This window comes from Pleurodeles waltl, chromosome 2_1, assembly GCF_031143425.1.
Source record: "Pleurodeles waltl isolate 20211129_DDA chromosome 2_1, aPleWal1.hap1.20221129, whole genome shotgun sequence".
Lineage (NCBI taxonomy): Eukaryota > Metazoa > Chordata > Amphibia > Caudata > Salamandridae > Pleurodeles > Pleurodeles waltl.
The window spans coordinates 368,256,152-368,272,633 of NC_090438.1; the positions used below are offsets into that span (position 1 = coordinate 368,256,152).

At 43.7% G+C, this 16,482-nt stretch overlaps 1 protein-coding gene across 1 annotated transcript in view; it reads left to right on the top strand.

The window, feature by feature from the left end:
• LOC138265066 (connector enhancer of kinase suppressor of ras 2-like) overlaps positions 1-16,482 on the top strand; it is a 518,319-nt gene that overhangs the window by 234,452 nt on the left and 267,385 nt on the right. The window lies entirely within an intron of this gene.

Here is a 16,482-nt window from a genome sequence, read left to right on the forward strand (position 1 = left end):
ATACGTTTAAGAACATTAACAAAACATATTTCTTTACAAGCAGGAATGCACAACAAAGTTCAGTCTTTGTCCCATTTCACAGGCAAAAGCAGCAACTGTAGGATAGCTCCACAAAGCACAGTCACAGGCAGGGCAGCACTTCTCCTCAGCTCTTCAGTTCTTCTCCTTGGCAGAGGTTCCTTTTGGTTCCAGAAGTGATCTAATTTTCAGGAGTTTGGATGCTCTTTTTATTCCCATTTCTGCCTTTGAAGTAGGCCTACTTCAAAGAGAAGTCTCCCTTGTTTGTGAGATCCTGCCTTGCCCAGGCCAGGCCCTAGACGCACACCAGGGGGTTTGAGACTGCATTGTGTGAGGGCAGACACAGCCCTTTCAGGCGTAAAGGACCACTCCTCCCCTCCCTTCTAGCACAGATGGCTCATCAGGATATGCAGGCTACACCCCAGCTCCCTTTGTGTCACTGTCTAGAGAGAGGTGCAAACAGCCCAACTGTCAAACTGACCCAGACAGGGAATCCACAAACAGGCAGAGTCACAGAATGGCTTAAGCAAGAAAATGCCTACTTTCTAAAAGTGGCATTTTCAAACACACAATCTCAAAACCAACTTTACTAAAAGATGTATTTTTACATTATGAGTTCAGAGACCCCAAACTCCACATGTACTTCTGCTCCCAAAGGGAATATACACTTTAATCATATTTAAAGGTAGCCCCCATGTTAACCTATGAGAGAGATAGGCCTTGCAACAGTGAAAAACGAATTTGGCAGTATTTCACTGTCAGGACATATAAAACACATCAGTATATGTCGTACCTTAAACATAAACTGCACCCTGCCCATGGGGCTACCTAGGGCCTACCTTAGGGGTGTTTTACTTGTAAGAAAAGGGAAGGTTTAGGCCTGGCAATTGGGTACACTTGCCAAGTCGAATTGGCAGTTTAAAACTGTACACACAGACACTGCAGTGGCAGGTCTGAGCCATGTTTACAGGGCTACTAATGTGGGTGGCACAACTAGTGCTGCAGGCACACTGGTAGCATTTGATTTACAGGCCCTCAGCACCTCTAGTGCATTGTACTAAGGACTTACCAGTAAATCAAATATGGCAATCATGGAAATCCAATTACACATACATTTTACATAGGAGCACTTGTACTTTAGCACTGGATAGCTGTGGTAAAGCACCCAGAGTAACAAAAACAGCAAAACATCTACAACCTGGGAAACAGAGGCAAAAGGTTAGGGGAGACCACACCAAGGATGCCAAGTCTAACAGTGGGCATTCCAGGATACTGTTTGTGGAGGCTCTAGGGCCCTAGACCATTCAGTGTAATGGAGGGCTCTCTCCAAGTCTTACTGCCACAGCTGGCAGAGGTATGTCAGTGGGATCCCCGTATGGTCCCTAAGTACATGTGTCGGTGGCTCTTCATCCGTTATTCCCCAAAGAGTGCAGAGAGTTGCTCATGGTTGCCTATGTGTCAGGAATTGGCCGGGGGTGGGGGTGTAGTCATGGCATAGTTGGCCAAATGTAAGTAGCTTGGAATTCTGAAAGAGGTTACCCTCCATAGTTTAGGAGTGGGAGCACCACTCTATGAGCAGTTCAGCAAAAAAGACTCCCATGGGTCCAGGTAGGCCCTGGAGGGGGATCACCAGGGTTATTGAATGATCCTCCTTGTCAGCTGCAAGGCCCTGGTCAGACATTTCCTGGCAACTCATACATGGAGGGACCATCATTGCTGAATCTGAACGATGTGAGGTAGAAATTGATGCAGTACATGGAGGAGGAGGAGCCCATCCCCCATGCTCGTTTCATATAGGTTCCCATTTGCTAGTCATCGGAAAACTCATTGGAGCTGTCAAGCGAGGTAATCATTTTCAAAGAATGCCGCTTCCAATCCCGCTTGCCCCACAGGCAGCTGGAGTTTATTAAGGGTCATCCACCACCTCCTGTTGTCCCATAGGATGTCCCCCACTAGTTGGTTGAATTCCCTGAAGAAGCACCAGCAGGAAAACATTGGTACATGAACAAAATAATATAGAAGACAGGGGATGGACGATCATTTTCGCTAATGCAATTTGGCCCGTTAGGGCCAGCGGCAGTTCTGCCAGAAATTCATTTGAGATTTAAGAGCTGCAAATGCTCACTACAGGATACCATCAAACAAGTCCCTCTGAGAGTGATACGGTTTTATTCCTAGATACCAGACCGCCGCTGCAATCCAGGCCAGGGGGTGTCCCTATGTAAATCTCTTCGGCAAGGTGGTGCCTCACAACGCATAGAAAGGTGCACAACTTCTGCCAATTAGCGCGTAGGCCTGAGGCAGTGGCAAAGTCTTGAAAATAATCACAATCAGTAACATATTGATAGCCGTGTGGCGAATGTATAGCAGCAGATTGGCCGCATAAAGCAATACTGCATATATGGTTCCATCCAGGGGAATGCCACATTGTTGGCCCTCTTGGCGGAGCCGGTGGGCCATTGGTTCCATGGCAATGGCAAATAGGATGGGGGAGAGGGAGCATCCCTGGTGTGTTCTGCAGCCAATAGTTAACAGAGGTGAAATGAGACGGGTGATACAGGCCTGGGATGTGGGGCATGTGTACTGTAGCTTAGTGGATGCAAGGAGCCGCTGACCTATGCCCACTGTCTTTAAGGCCTCGAAGAGATAGCCCCATGACAGACAGTCAAAGGCCTTTTGAAGGTCTAATATGAGGCATATGGCTTACAAACATCGCAGCAAAGTCTCGCCCATGATATGGAATAAGCATCTGCTATTATTGGATGTACTCCGCTGAGGTACAAATCATTTTGATTGTTGTGGATCAGGGTGGAGAGAGTCTGCAGGTAGCATTCCGATAGTGCCTTGTATAGGATTTTGTGGTCAGCTCCCAATATCATTGCTGGTCGATAAGAGGAGAGTCGAAAGGGATTGCAGTCCAGTTTTATTAAAGAAATCAGAAGCAACTCCTGCAGGGAAGACAGGAGGGCACCAGTCGTAAGGGCCTCATTATACATCTCTACCAGTCGGGGTACGCGGTGGGTCGAGAACCAATTGTAGTACTCGGTAGGGATTCTGTCTCGACCTGGTATTTTATTGCAGGCTAGGCCATGGATAGCCTGTTTAACTTTGGTTGTTGTGATTAGCCCGTCTAGTTCCTCTTGCTCAAGAGCACTTATGGACGGCAAGTAAAGGCAAAGTAAAAAGTTTCGGGCTGCTTCCAAGGTGAAGGTAACAGGTGCCCTATACAGTTCCACATAGTACGAGCTAAAGGCTTGTAGTATGGCAAAATGGGGCCACACAATCTGCCCCTTGGTCATCATAATATCAGTGGTAGGGGGGCTTTGTGTCTCCTGGGGGACCAGGGAGTTCAGACTGGCCCTTGGTAGTCCCCTAGGTAGGGTCCAATGCAGAGGTAAGACCGCTGTGCAACCCTTTAGGAATGTCCAGAATAGGCCGATGTGGGATCGCCACTATTCCCCCAGGCACTTGGGTCTTTTTGCAACCAGCATCCAGCTGGGTCAAGAGATGTCACTGGGGCCGTGCATGTGCCGATCACATACTGGCTGCGTCTTTAGTCGTGGCTGGTGCAGGTGTCTGTCTCACCGCAGTCCCTCGGGGGGATTGAGCCTTTCAAGGAAAGAGCTCCACTGCCCTGTGCCAGTGCAGTTCTTGCAGTCGGAGGGGTGCAGTGGCCGGGCACAGGCCTCACCTCTCCAATGGCGGCCTGCAGGTCACACCAGTCTTGTGACCGACTTTCCGGCGGTAGATGTCATCCGATGCAGGGCAGTTTATCAGGCGAAATCCATAGGGAGACCAGCTCCTATACAGGTAACACAGTGGGTGATCTGTGCCAGTGATGTGGCCCCTGCCTGTCCCCAGTGTCAGCTCTGAGTCACCAACGGCCCTCCAGTTCCGGGTGCCCTGGGAAGGAGCCATTGTGCCACCGGGTCAGGCCCATAGCAATCTGGCTTGTTGCAGTAGGTCAGCACTTAGCGGTCGCCGTGTGACAGTCAGGTGATGGGTACTCCCACCGGAGGGGCACGGACAGGCCTCCAGTGTAATCTGCAGCCCAAACAAACAGAAGGATCCGCAAGGCCTGTCTCGCCGTAATGAAGAGCGATTGCTGCCGCTGGCCTGTCCAATCAAAGCCAGCGGCTGCTCTGGATTTCTGCCACCTCCGCAATGGTGCCTGGAAGCCCCAGGTAGGTTTTTGGCTGGGATTATCCTGTGTGTTGGTAGGATAAAAGTGGATTACACGGCCCGCTGCACTGGAGCTCTACTAAAGGGCATCTGCCATCTTTGGTAGTTAGACCATGCCCCCCACCTACAATAGCTTGATTACACAAACACCCCCATGGCTGGTCACTCTGCATGGACATCGATCATGGTGATTGGTGTGTCAGTTTTGTAATACATTTGATCATGCTTCACACATCGAATCTGAGCTTTCAGCACAAATGCCAAACACCTCATTTCACGTCTGTCGCAAACCAGCACCTTGAGACTTCCAGTGGTTGTATGTCACATATAAATGTTCTTCACTTCACTTTGTCGTAACTATCATGACCGGTGACAAAGACAAGAGACACACACTCATGTAATGATTCATCTAGTAGGTGCATTAAAAAAAAGAAATGCTACTTAAAGCACACACTATCCCTCGCACTCCCTCTATAAATTTCACCAGGCATACCAGGAAACTAGATCACTGGAACAAAATCAGACAACATTTCAGGCCTGCATGCCCCACACGCATCACTTTCTACATCAGACACACTTCACCCATAGACTCCACTTAATAAATTTGAGTGATACGATGCCATACTAGTGGCAGTTTCACATTACATAAATCCTGGATTACATAAAAAACATTAATTTAGAAGCAACTCAAACACAAACTATCACTGTTTTGTAAAAAATGATTTGAAGTTAAGCAACTCAAGCAAAAACTGTCACTGTTGTGTACAACCTGATTTAAAGTGGTTCACATTGGTCCAAGCTTAAAATACTGTTTAAAAGAAGTTGGGTTGTTAGTTGAGAGGGCCGAGAGCCCCACTCAAATAATAAACACAAACCTTGTCAGGAAGAACCACAAATGTCAATGAATTAACTTGTGCTAAACCCTCTGTTAGCTTGGCACAAAAGCAGTCAGGCTTAACTTAGAGGCAATGTGTAAAGAATGTATGTAGCACTCAACAGTAATAAATTGGTAACACAACACAAGAAACACACAAATCAATTTCGAAAAATGGATTAAACATTTCATAAATAAAACGACTCCATGGTAAAAGAAGAATCAGAGCTATGAATTTTTAAAGTTTTAAGTACAAATTGCGCTAAGAAGCACGAAGCACCAATCGCAGTCATCTGGTCACACACTGAACCAGGTAAAAGTCAAAAGTTTAGGTCAACCACAGTGAAGTGCAGGTTTTCCTGTTGGAAAGTTTACCTTCTAACTTTGTCCAATTCCATGTAAGAAGCCTCAGTTGAGCTTTGTGTTGGTGTTGTGTTTGTGATTGGTGCAAAATGTTGGTCACCTGTCTGAGCTTTGCATTGATGGGAAACATAGGGCAGTCATCAACTATGCTGAGAGCACCATGCACATGAAGTCTCGAGTCTGTATCTGGAAAGGCTGTGTTGGCAGTCGGATACAGGTCCTGGGTTGACCTCAGTGAAATGTGCTTACCTTTCCCAGTAGAGTGGGGATGGTTCGTTTTGATGACCAGAGCCCAGAACCCCTGAAATTTTGACTGGACTCAAGTTCTTCCAGTTCGTAAGTGGGAGGAGTATTCTCTGACAACCGCCAAGGGTCTAGGACCACAGGGGATACCTCTTGGGTGTGAAAGAACGCTTTAGTAGAGACCAGCAGCAGCGATCGGAGAGGTCCAGTTTATGCTGGTCAGCTGGGCAATTGCAAAAAAGTAATCTAGAATCTTGTTCTATCCCTGTAGCTCAAACAGGAGGTTTTCTAACTGGCTCATGGTCACTTCTAGGGTTCAAGGCAAGTAGGTCAAGTCTTCATTCTTCAAACAGAAACGTAATCCTTTTTTCTGAGTCTCCACATGTCCAGGAGTGTTCTCATGTAGTCAGTGCTAGCCTATGTGTGGGGTTCACCCCCTCTGTCAAACCATAAACCAGTTCTGGTCAGTTCTTCCTCTTTCCTTTGATTGGCTCAAATCTGTCTAGGAGGACAAAAGGGGGCAGGCGGGCCAGTTCTGGGCTGTATTTGTACAGCTCCCAGGCTACCCTTTAAAATCCGACTATACCATTAAAGAGGATTTTTAATTACAATTTGAATGAGTGGAATAAATATTTATGTTGCCAAGCTGAAGTTATCACTTAATAAGTGCAATAAGGTAACCCTGTGTTAGTCAATGGGAGAGCTAGCTTTGCTGCAGTAAAAAACGACTTTAGGAGATTGCCACTGTCAGGACATGTAAAACTCAAGTACACATGTCTTACGTTTTCAATACCATGGACCCTGCCCAATGAGCCTGCAGGGCCCAGTTTAAGGATGTCTTATAAGTATTAAAAAGGAAGGTTTATGCTTGGCAAAATGTTTATTTTGCCAGGTTGATGAAACTGCACGGCAGGTTGCAGTGGCAGGCCTCTGACATGTTTTGCAGTGCTACTTTAGTGGGTTCCACAAGGAGTACTGCAGCCCACTTGAAACATGTAGTACCATTTACTGAGGACTTATGTTCCAATTAGATCTATACTAATTTTACTAATGTATGGAAGGGAGAGCACAAGCACTTTACGACTGGTTAGCTAGAGTTAAGTGTGCAGAGTCCTAATGTCAAAAATGAGTTCAGCATAAATATGGGCGTGAAGGCAAAAATCCCTGGTAATATCACACAAAAGATGGTCATTTCCAACAATGTTTATTTTAGGAGTCATGCAAGAACCATTAATACCTCCACTCCAAGTTTATTGGAATCTCCCTTGAGTAGCAGCAACAGGACTCACTGGATGTTGATTCTGAGACTCGACTTTTTGCCAAGGGCTGTAAATATTTCACTAGGGACTCCAGCTGATGATTGCAATCAAACTCTTGGAAAATGCTAGGAGATTCGGTCATTATTGTCTCCCCAATAATTACTAATTTCTCTGGGGATTCTACATCCTTAAATTGTAATCCTTGTTAATTGTGCAACCACCGATTTAAATCCAGGGGTGGAGGAATGACGCCCCCATGTCTGCAGCACCCATAATGAGGTCCTACAAAACCTCAGATGGACGCACCCTTTCAGTGTGATTCAAGAGATCAGGCTTGAAATGTGGTTTGATTGTCAGCCCTAACAGCAGATTAACAGTTGTAATACTTTTCCTATCACAGATGGAACAACAGGGTTTGCCAAAAACCAATGCATAATTTTGAGGGACCGCTATAGAGTGCTATGCACATCTGTATGCTCAACAAGAACAAACCACCAGGAGAGGCGAGAGTAAATCAATGTTCTGTGCACTCTTCGTAATATACAAAGGCAACCTCAACGTCACTTAAAGGTGTCTGCAATTATCTTGTCACATACATAGGCCCAGATTTACTAACATTTGCCAAGACAATGCAGCTAGAGAACTTGCTGCGCTGTGTCAAATGGGGAGAGCAGGAATGTGCCATATTTACTAAGATGGAACACTCCTCCTCTCTCTCTCTCTCTCTCTCTCTCTGCACTGGCGCACTGAGTGCTAACCAGCACCAGAGCAGGCACCCTTACTCCCTATTGCAAAAGTGTCTGTGTTACAGCAGGGTTGATTTTGTGAAGAAAGGCACAAAACCAATCCTCAGAGGCATTTTTCTCCTTATTAAATCTGGGCTGCAGTGTATGTTTCAGTGGTTAGGAACACCTTTTCATCAACTACTATTTAATAACACTATTGGAGAGTGGAATATATATTAACAATGTATTTTCATCAGGGTCTGATCTTGACACTAGAGATAAAAGCGACAAACGTTTTGGTCATAGCAACAATTGTGAGACTTTGTAAGGAGGATGTACAGTTATGTACAACCCTTTATCAATACTACAATTGAAGATTATATGTATGAAACAGGGAACCCCAACACAACCATTAGTGTGAAAGAAACTTTTAAGTGACAACCAGTAGCATATTAGAACCAAACAAGTCAATGTATTTAGATCCAGAAAACTGTAATGTTTGACCATGATAGAGTTAGGGTGGACAGAAAGATATCAAAACGCTTGCAATGACATTTAAACCTTTTTAGAATACTAGGGTATATTGAAAATTGACTTTCAATGAACCCCAGAAGAAAAAATAGTGGAAGACTATTTCCATTAACCTCTAATAGTATGAAAAATGAAATCCGCCATTTGTTTGCCCATTTCAAAGGATGCAGACAGCAGTAGTTTGGTCTATCTCCTTTTAAATGAACTATTGAATTTATTAAAACTAAAGCCGCACTCAAGGTAGGCCACATATCTTAAAAACAGGATTATGCTGGGCATTCAAATCACTAGTATTTGCTCCCAGCAAATAGGACAGATTAAACCTGCAGCAAATCATAGGGGCAAATACATGCCATTCCTCTTTGCAAAGGGCCATACAAAGAATCAAGCACAAATTGATCATCAGCAAATTTGCAAACCTTGCACCATCATAAATTAGAGGGCACCTTATGTTCCACTGATGATTGTGCCCCAAGAATCTATGAGTGGCCTCATCTGACCTTTCAATAATAGGTAATATAGTTTTAAGACCAGCCGCTAGAACAATTACTTAAGAGAAAAACAACATATGAAGAATTCTAGTGGAGATTGATGATCATTCCAAAAATATGAAGGGGTCTTTGACAGTCCAGAACTCTAAGTCCAAAGTGTATCATATCCATCAGTCACGATTCCAGTGCTTGTAGGATAGCATGGTTTCCTTGAAGCAAGGGCACTCCGCGCGAACTTAGTTGTTAAAAGGCTAATCTGCCTTTAGGTTAGCTGATTCGGTACACTGATACCAAGAAACATCTTTGAGCAGCCATGAAGCTAAAAAAGGATTTTTTTACCAACAGTTACTAATAGCACTTGCAAATTGCTTTCGATCATGCGACAAATACCAAATCATATTGTTCCAAGCACACATATTGCAGAATTGTTCTATAAATATCTCTACATCCACATGTACGGTCCACATTTTGACCCTGGCGGTCCATGGACCAGGGCAGTCTCACCCCCCCGGGGCCGGCAGTGCAGACTGCCATATTATGACCGTGGGGGTTTGGCCACTGCCAAACCGCTGCGTCCTCGTCCACCCCGCCACTTTACCTTGGCCCGCCGGGCTGGAGGTTATCACCTGCAGCCTGGCGGGAGTCAGATAACCGCCAAGGTTACTCCTACTAGGGACACCGCCAGCATTTTCCTAGCAGTCTCATCACCACAAAATGCTGGCAGAAAGGTATCCCGATGACAGGAACTTGCGATCCTGTCACCGGACACCCTCAAACACCTCCGCACACACACATGCATTTATCCACACAGACAAAACCTCACTCACACATGCAATCACAACATTCACCCCATAGACATGCATACATACCCATACACATCACACACGCATGCATACACTCTAGATTCCCCCACCCTCTCCCTTCAACTACATCCATACATATACGCACCTGCTCGCACTCACACACCCCCCTTACCATTTACACATTCACCCATGCACACACCCCCACCCCACTCCCCTTGCGGATGACACTTACCTCTTCTGATGAGGTGCTCCTTTGTGAGGGGACAGGACCCGGCGCTCCCACCGCCGGCACCGTCATGCCAGTAGAAGACCGCAACACAGATAATTAAATTCTGTGGGTGGTCTTTTTCTGGCGTGGCGGTGCTACCAGTGGAACCGCCTAAGCGCCGTTGACTGCTGTGATGAATGCTGCTGGATATCTGAACGCTGGCGGTGCGGATATCTGGTGACAGTCATAATGCAGTGGTCAGGAGACTGCCAGCACTGGCTTTCTGGCGGCTGCGGCAGTCTTGGCAAAAGACCCCGAGTCATAATGAGAGCCATAATCTTAAAGCAGTAATGTGTGACATGACCTCTCTATTACAAGAACTCCTCTCTCATTATCTTACTTGACCTCAGTCACAACTAATGTGCAAAATTAATTGCCATTGGTAAGAGGTATTTGCTTGGTGGCCTCTGCTCTAATGGACCATTGGGTGTCTTAAAAATGATGTAAAATGTTTGTATTTTTATGATGGCATTCCAATGCCTCCAGTCTTCTCTGAATTACTGTGTCTAGAAACTAGTAGCCAGGTGCCGTGTTCTTTTCCTTTGTATGCAAACCATGCAACTGGCAGTCCTACTGATACATAAAAGTTACTTAATCTTTACCACCAATAACACTGGTGTCTTTAGGATGAGAATCCATGATCTTATTGAGTTGTACCTTCACATTCTTAAATAAGTGTACCTTTCCTTGAACTTCTGTTTCACTCATTTGGCTCTTTCTTTCATACACAATTGTTTTTTAGCACTACAGGACCCCCAACAAAAATTAAACCATTTACTGCAAGAAGAGAAAGAAAGGGTTGACCGCTAGACTAAAGCAACTGTGAAAACAGACATATTTTTAAATTGCATTTGAATGTACTTAGACACTCAATACATTGCAAGCCAGTGGGCCAGGAATTCTGCAGCCTAGCAAATATGATTCAAAAACCATGACTGAAAAGTCAAATTTTGTAGTATTTGAGTGCAATGATGAGGTTACTTGAGGCAGAGCATAGACATCTAACCGGGTGGTAGGTAGTGATCTTTTTTTTTAGAATTTGGGTGTAAACATAAGGTTGGCTGAAGAAGAATGCAGATACCTATAGGACCTGGAGGTAGTGATCTGTTTCTGTGTAAACTATAGAGAATTTAAATACCTCACCTTGTGTAGAGTACATAACATTTTAAATGTCATACTTTCTCTAATGGAGATCCAGGGTATGGGCTGAGAAGGGGGCAGGTACTTCTGAACTTACGTGCTCCCAGTACCAGACATGCTGCTTGGTTCTAGATGCTTTGCTTTAAACCAGGTAATCTGGTGCACCAATTTAAAGAGAGTTGGAGTAATCTAAACTGAATCCATCAATAACTGAGATAGCCACATTTTCCCATCTCCATTAAGATTGGGTAAGTAACTCATTAAGTATCTTCATGTAGTAGAAGCAACTCACCACCAGGGCAGACAGGGTAGACAATGTAATATCAATTTTACCACTCCGGCTTTTAACTACAATCAGTAAGGTCGAGGGGGGAGCCCAGTTCAACTGACCGAAAAGTGTCAAGTCACATATCAGCATTCCTATTTATAGCCATTACTTCAGTTTTCTCTAATTTAGCTTAAACCAGCTCCAGATGCATCTCTTACGTTTTTGAAAGAATACACTGCATGGAAAACCGCTTCCCAATCTGACTGGAAATTGGGATTTGTCTCCGTACATGTATAAGTTGACACCGCTGGAATGGAGGAGTTTTGCTAGAGGTACAACATTTAAGTTAAACAGGTGAGACAAAGGCGTGGAACCATGAGGAACGCTATATTTCAGAGCAGCCTCAGGAGTAGTGAAGGGATTTTGTCCTGATTTGGTGCACTTCACAAGGAATGAAGTAAACCACACCAAATCCAAGAGAATGATTCACCACACCTTTTGATGGTTCAAAAATACATCATGGTTGCCCACCCCACTATAACTTGGTATACAACACCATTAATTGCACCAATTGGCAATGAAAGAGGTGCACCAAGTCCATGCAGACACCACTATACTCTTACCTATTGCAACATCACAATGGAACCATCTGGGGAGACACAGAGCTTTACACCTCTAAGTCTCCTGAAGCCTTCTAAAGTTTAGAAATCACTTCACATCACTCAGCGCCCTTACATACTCTGCAGTGATTAAAACTTTTAACCACTTCAGAGTATGTAAGAATGCCAAGTGGTGTGCAGTGGTTTCTAAACTTTAGAACCACTGCATAGCTTTTAATTTCACCAATGGAAAGTCAAATATGTAATTTGTCAGTAATTCCTCTTTACTTTAGGAGCTACAATAACCCTCCGTCATCCACTCGAGCACGTAACTCACTAAGGGCTCTGACACCCACCCACTACTATTTTAGGTCCATCAGTGACAAGAAGAAAGCAATCCCTGACTCCAGTACTTTTGCTGTCTACCAGAGTGAGGGTACACTGATGGCCATGTAAGGTACTGGCCTCTACACTGCTCCCATAAAATCTGTTTGTGGGGACCATACCAATTTGAACTGGATTCCTCTTGAACCTGATAGAGCGTCAAACCCATCCTACTAAACACCTCATTCACCTCAGCATTGCCTATGAAACATGATGCCACCCTGGAGATCCATCTTGTGACCTACTGATCACCAGTGATAAGTGGAACATCCTTTCCATATTGGCATTTGCATTGAGTAAAAACAGAGTTCAATCCAGGTCACAACTGAAGAATGCCCAAACTACCAATGTCTCATCCGCAAGCCCTTCTTCCTGACTCCTCGAGTGATCATCCTCACGAAGATGCCACAGTTTGAGCCCTTAATTGGACCTTTTACCATCCTCAGGGATGAGTGCCCACAGAAATGTATATGTCACTTCTGATTGCAGCTGATGCATAGAACTTTGGAATGAAACAGGATCCCAGAGCAGGAATAATAACCCAAATACAGAATGGATAATGATTAAAAACAGATCAAACAAAAGAATAGGAGACAGAGACTGAAGACAGAAACTACACTATTGGCAGCTCTTGGAACAATAGAGATAACAAGAAGGCAGGGAGAAATGCCACAATGCATCAGCAGTTGATAAGTGAACCCTGGAATGGAATATAGACTGGACCTAGACTGAATCTGGTTTTCTAGAAGATTAGTAAAGTCTGTGAATAAACCTGATGTCAGCATCAACTTACAAGCAGAATTCTCATTAAAAGAGGCATTCTGTTGGCAATTGCACCAATTGACTCCCTGCCTAAACAGCAGATTTGGTAGGTAAAACATGACTGGCTGAATTACCTACCTTACGCTACATTGACCTGGGGTTAATACTGAGGCATAGTCTCAGGCTTATGCTGTGTCTTGACAAATCACCTCTTCTCTAGACAAATCTAGTCAAATACCAGACGGTTCTGGCAGACAGGCATGACTAGATATTACCCTGGTGTATAATTGACATCCATATTTAAAATTGGTGATAGATATCCTATACTGCCCATTGCTTTCCTAAATGGAATCAAAAGGTGATCAGACTACAAACAGGTTCAATACAAAAATTTTCATCATTGGGGTCTATTGTCCAGATATAGTCAAGGGTGTACCTATTTACATGTGTAGGTCCAATGATTCTTTGTGGAAAACTGACAGAGACGTGTAGCTCACAAAATTCATCATCACTACCAATTAAATGTGGAGATGAAATCCAAAACCAAACTTAAAAATCATGATAAGAGAAAATATATGATCAAAGTACTGAGGAAAACCCCTCAAATATTTGGGAACTGGTAGGCAAGCTATATCATCCAAGTCACGATAGGGAGAGGAGATATATATAATGATAAGTTAATCACCCAACTATTTTTTAGCAGTTTCCCAGTAAAAAAAGATAACTGGTACTAATAAGGGCTGCCAGGTCACCTCTTCACATTCCCCATCGACTTGTCTGTTTATGTTTAAATCTTTAAATGGACTAGTCTGTAAATGTTTAAATATTTTTAGTTGGTACTCAAGAAATAACATAGATAGCCACTTATTAGAACAAACTCAACAAAATACAGGGAAAAGCAATGCAATGAAAGTGGTCGTGTATCAACAATCAGTATATTAAAATGACCAGTCATGAATGCAGAACATCACAATATTTATATCAAAAATATTAGCTCAATAACCCAAGAAAATGAACAGGCACAAAGTGGGGTTGGGGGGAAGATGGGGGTTGAAGGAAGTTAAGAAGATAAGAAGTCACAACAAGTGGGGCACAGGTTTTACATCTTGCTTATGATCATATTGGTTTATTTAATGTAGATACAATTATTATAACAATCAGCTCTCTCCAACCAGGCCTGGGGAACGTCTTCAGACCTACTCAGATTACAAAGCCCACATAGATGTCCTCATGCTGCAAACTCAAAGTAAAGTCTCTGTCTGACTCCCTTCTTGTTTCTTCATGGAAAGTAAGTCTGAAGGCAGATGAAGATTTGACAATATCAAACTTTTCTTCCATTCTCACAATCTCGGTTTTACAGAAATCCACAGGGATAACTCCATACCAAGAGTAATTCACTGTGTTTTTTTCAGTGAGAAATGCATACCAAGAGGAAAGAACTCTTTTCTCAGGCCATACAACTCATATCTATGTCACAGTGTCTCCAGGCTTCAATCAGGCAACATGTTCACTCTGGAATCTATCTCCACCAGATTAGGTTTCTTGCTTCTGCCTTGGTAACTTGCTTGTGCTGTTGAGAGTCCAGAACCTCTGCGAGAAGAGTGCCCAAGTTCACCTTCTCACCTTTAGGATCCTTGGTGATTAACCTGACTGCTCTATGCTCTGTCACTACAAGACCGTGGCCCTCCTCCAAAACCAATTCATTGAGGACATTTTCTACACACCTATGATAAGTTCCAGTATCCACATGGGACGATAATCACAGAATACACATTTTAGTGGTATGTGACTCATTTTGTGAAGGCTCTACCTTTGCTCAAGATGAGAAACTGAAATGAACAACCACTCTTCAAAGAGCGGGTGTCTATGGATTGCAATTTTGTGGGCCTGCAAAGAGCTTCTCACTTACTACATTTGTTCTTTCAGGGAGTGCACTGCACATCCTACCAAACCAGCTCAGCCCTTGAAGTCCCCCATAGTCTCTTCTAGAAAAGTAACTTTGCCCTCTGTATGTCTCCCAGTTTTTGGGGGGTTCCTTCACCCACACTGCATGCCCTTTGAAAATCATTTCATGTGCCTGTTATCTTGTTCCCAATCCTGCCCAAATTAGAACTACTTAGGAATTGAATACATGCTGCTGTGAAGAACTGCCCTGGCAGTTTGGGCTGGACTATTCCCATGAGGAGCTGGGTCAAGACTGATTTGCTTATAGCTGGGTTCAACCTGATGTGGCATGGTGTGCAAAAAATGAAGGACTGTATGCAGCCCCTGGCAATCACCAGTGGCTGAGATGAATTCAAGCATTCTATCCATCACCTTGTTTTTTGCATATTAAAAACTAGACACCATAACTAACTAGACACTTATGCCCAAATTACGGTGAGTCCTGGCGGAACTGATTAAGTCAACTAAAATTTGGCTTAGAATGAATTTAGGAGACGGGGGTTATTCTAATGAAAATAAATACATCAGAAGATACAATACAAATGAGAATCTTGATTTTTTTTTGGAGTGCTCGCAGAACTCTACAAGTTTTGGACTCAGACTCTGGGTTTGAAGAGCTTTCGGAGGCAACACCTCTCCCCTGAGGCACTCACTTTGACTCATTGGACTTAGTGTGACATTACTTTGGCAATAATCTTTAGTTGATTTCAAGTGCACTGTTAATTTACCCAGCTACTGAAAATCTTTATATAAAAAAAGCGTCGGTGTGCTAGAAAACAAATATCTTCTCTAAAATATGAATTGATTCTCTAAAAAAAATAAGTGGATTCTTAACAAAAGAGTTTCACTGAAAATGACAGCTTCAAAATAAAATTAAGCAATTCTCGGTAAAGAAATAATTTGCAACTCCTGAATCTAAATTCAATGGAGAACGTTTTCTTATTTTCAGTGTGAGGTATTGGCGATTTTTTGAGTTGTTAACTCTAATGGCAATTAAAAAAAAATGCTAATTGGCTGAATCCTGAAGAAGAAGAAAGAGTCAGTCACTCTTTTGTTGAAATTCGTGTGTTTAGACAAAAAATGCATATCATATTGAGTTTTCATTGTGCTTAAACCATAGGGGTAGAAATAGCATACTTTCTCTTTAAAGGTCAGCAGAGTGATCGGTTACTATATACCCATTTATTCGTAGGTATATTCTAAATGTTCATTTAACCTATAAAGGACCCTATTTCGAATGGCCCTGAGTGGTATCTGCCAGGGCATACCACTCCAGGCCATTCGCTTTCCCATTGACTCCAGTCTCAGAATTATTGGGTCTGTAAACCATGGGCCCGATAATTCTTGGCTCAGAAACACCTGACCTGGACCTCTGCATGGAGCTGTGGGGCTGTGGGTAGATGCTGTACCCAGGTCCCACCTGTGCTCTCATCACAGCCTGAGAGAGCAGCAAACACTTTCACCTCATCTGCTGTATCCTCCTTTCCCCACGGCCCAATCTCATAAAATCACATCCATCCAAACAGCCCCTGCACCCACCTGTTCCAACACGTAATCCCATGGCTGGGTTATTCCTCATTCTGGAAGAAATAATTTGTAATCCCCAGAAGTAGGTGTGGGGATACTTG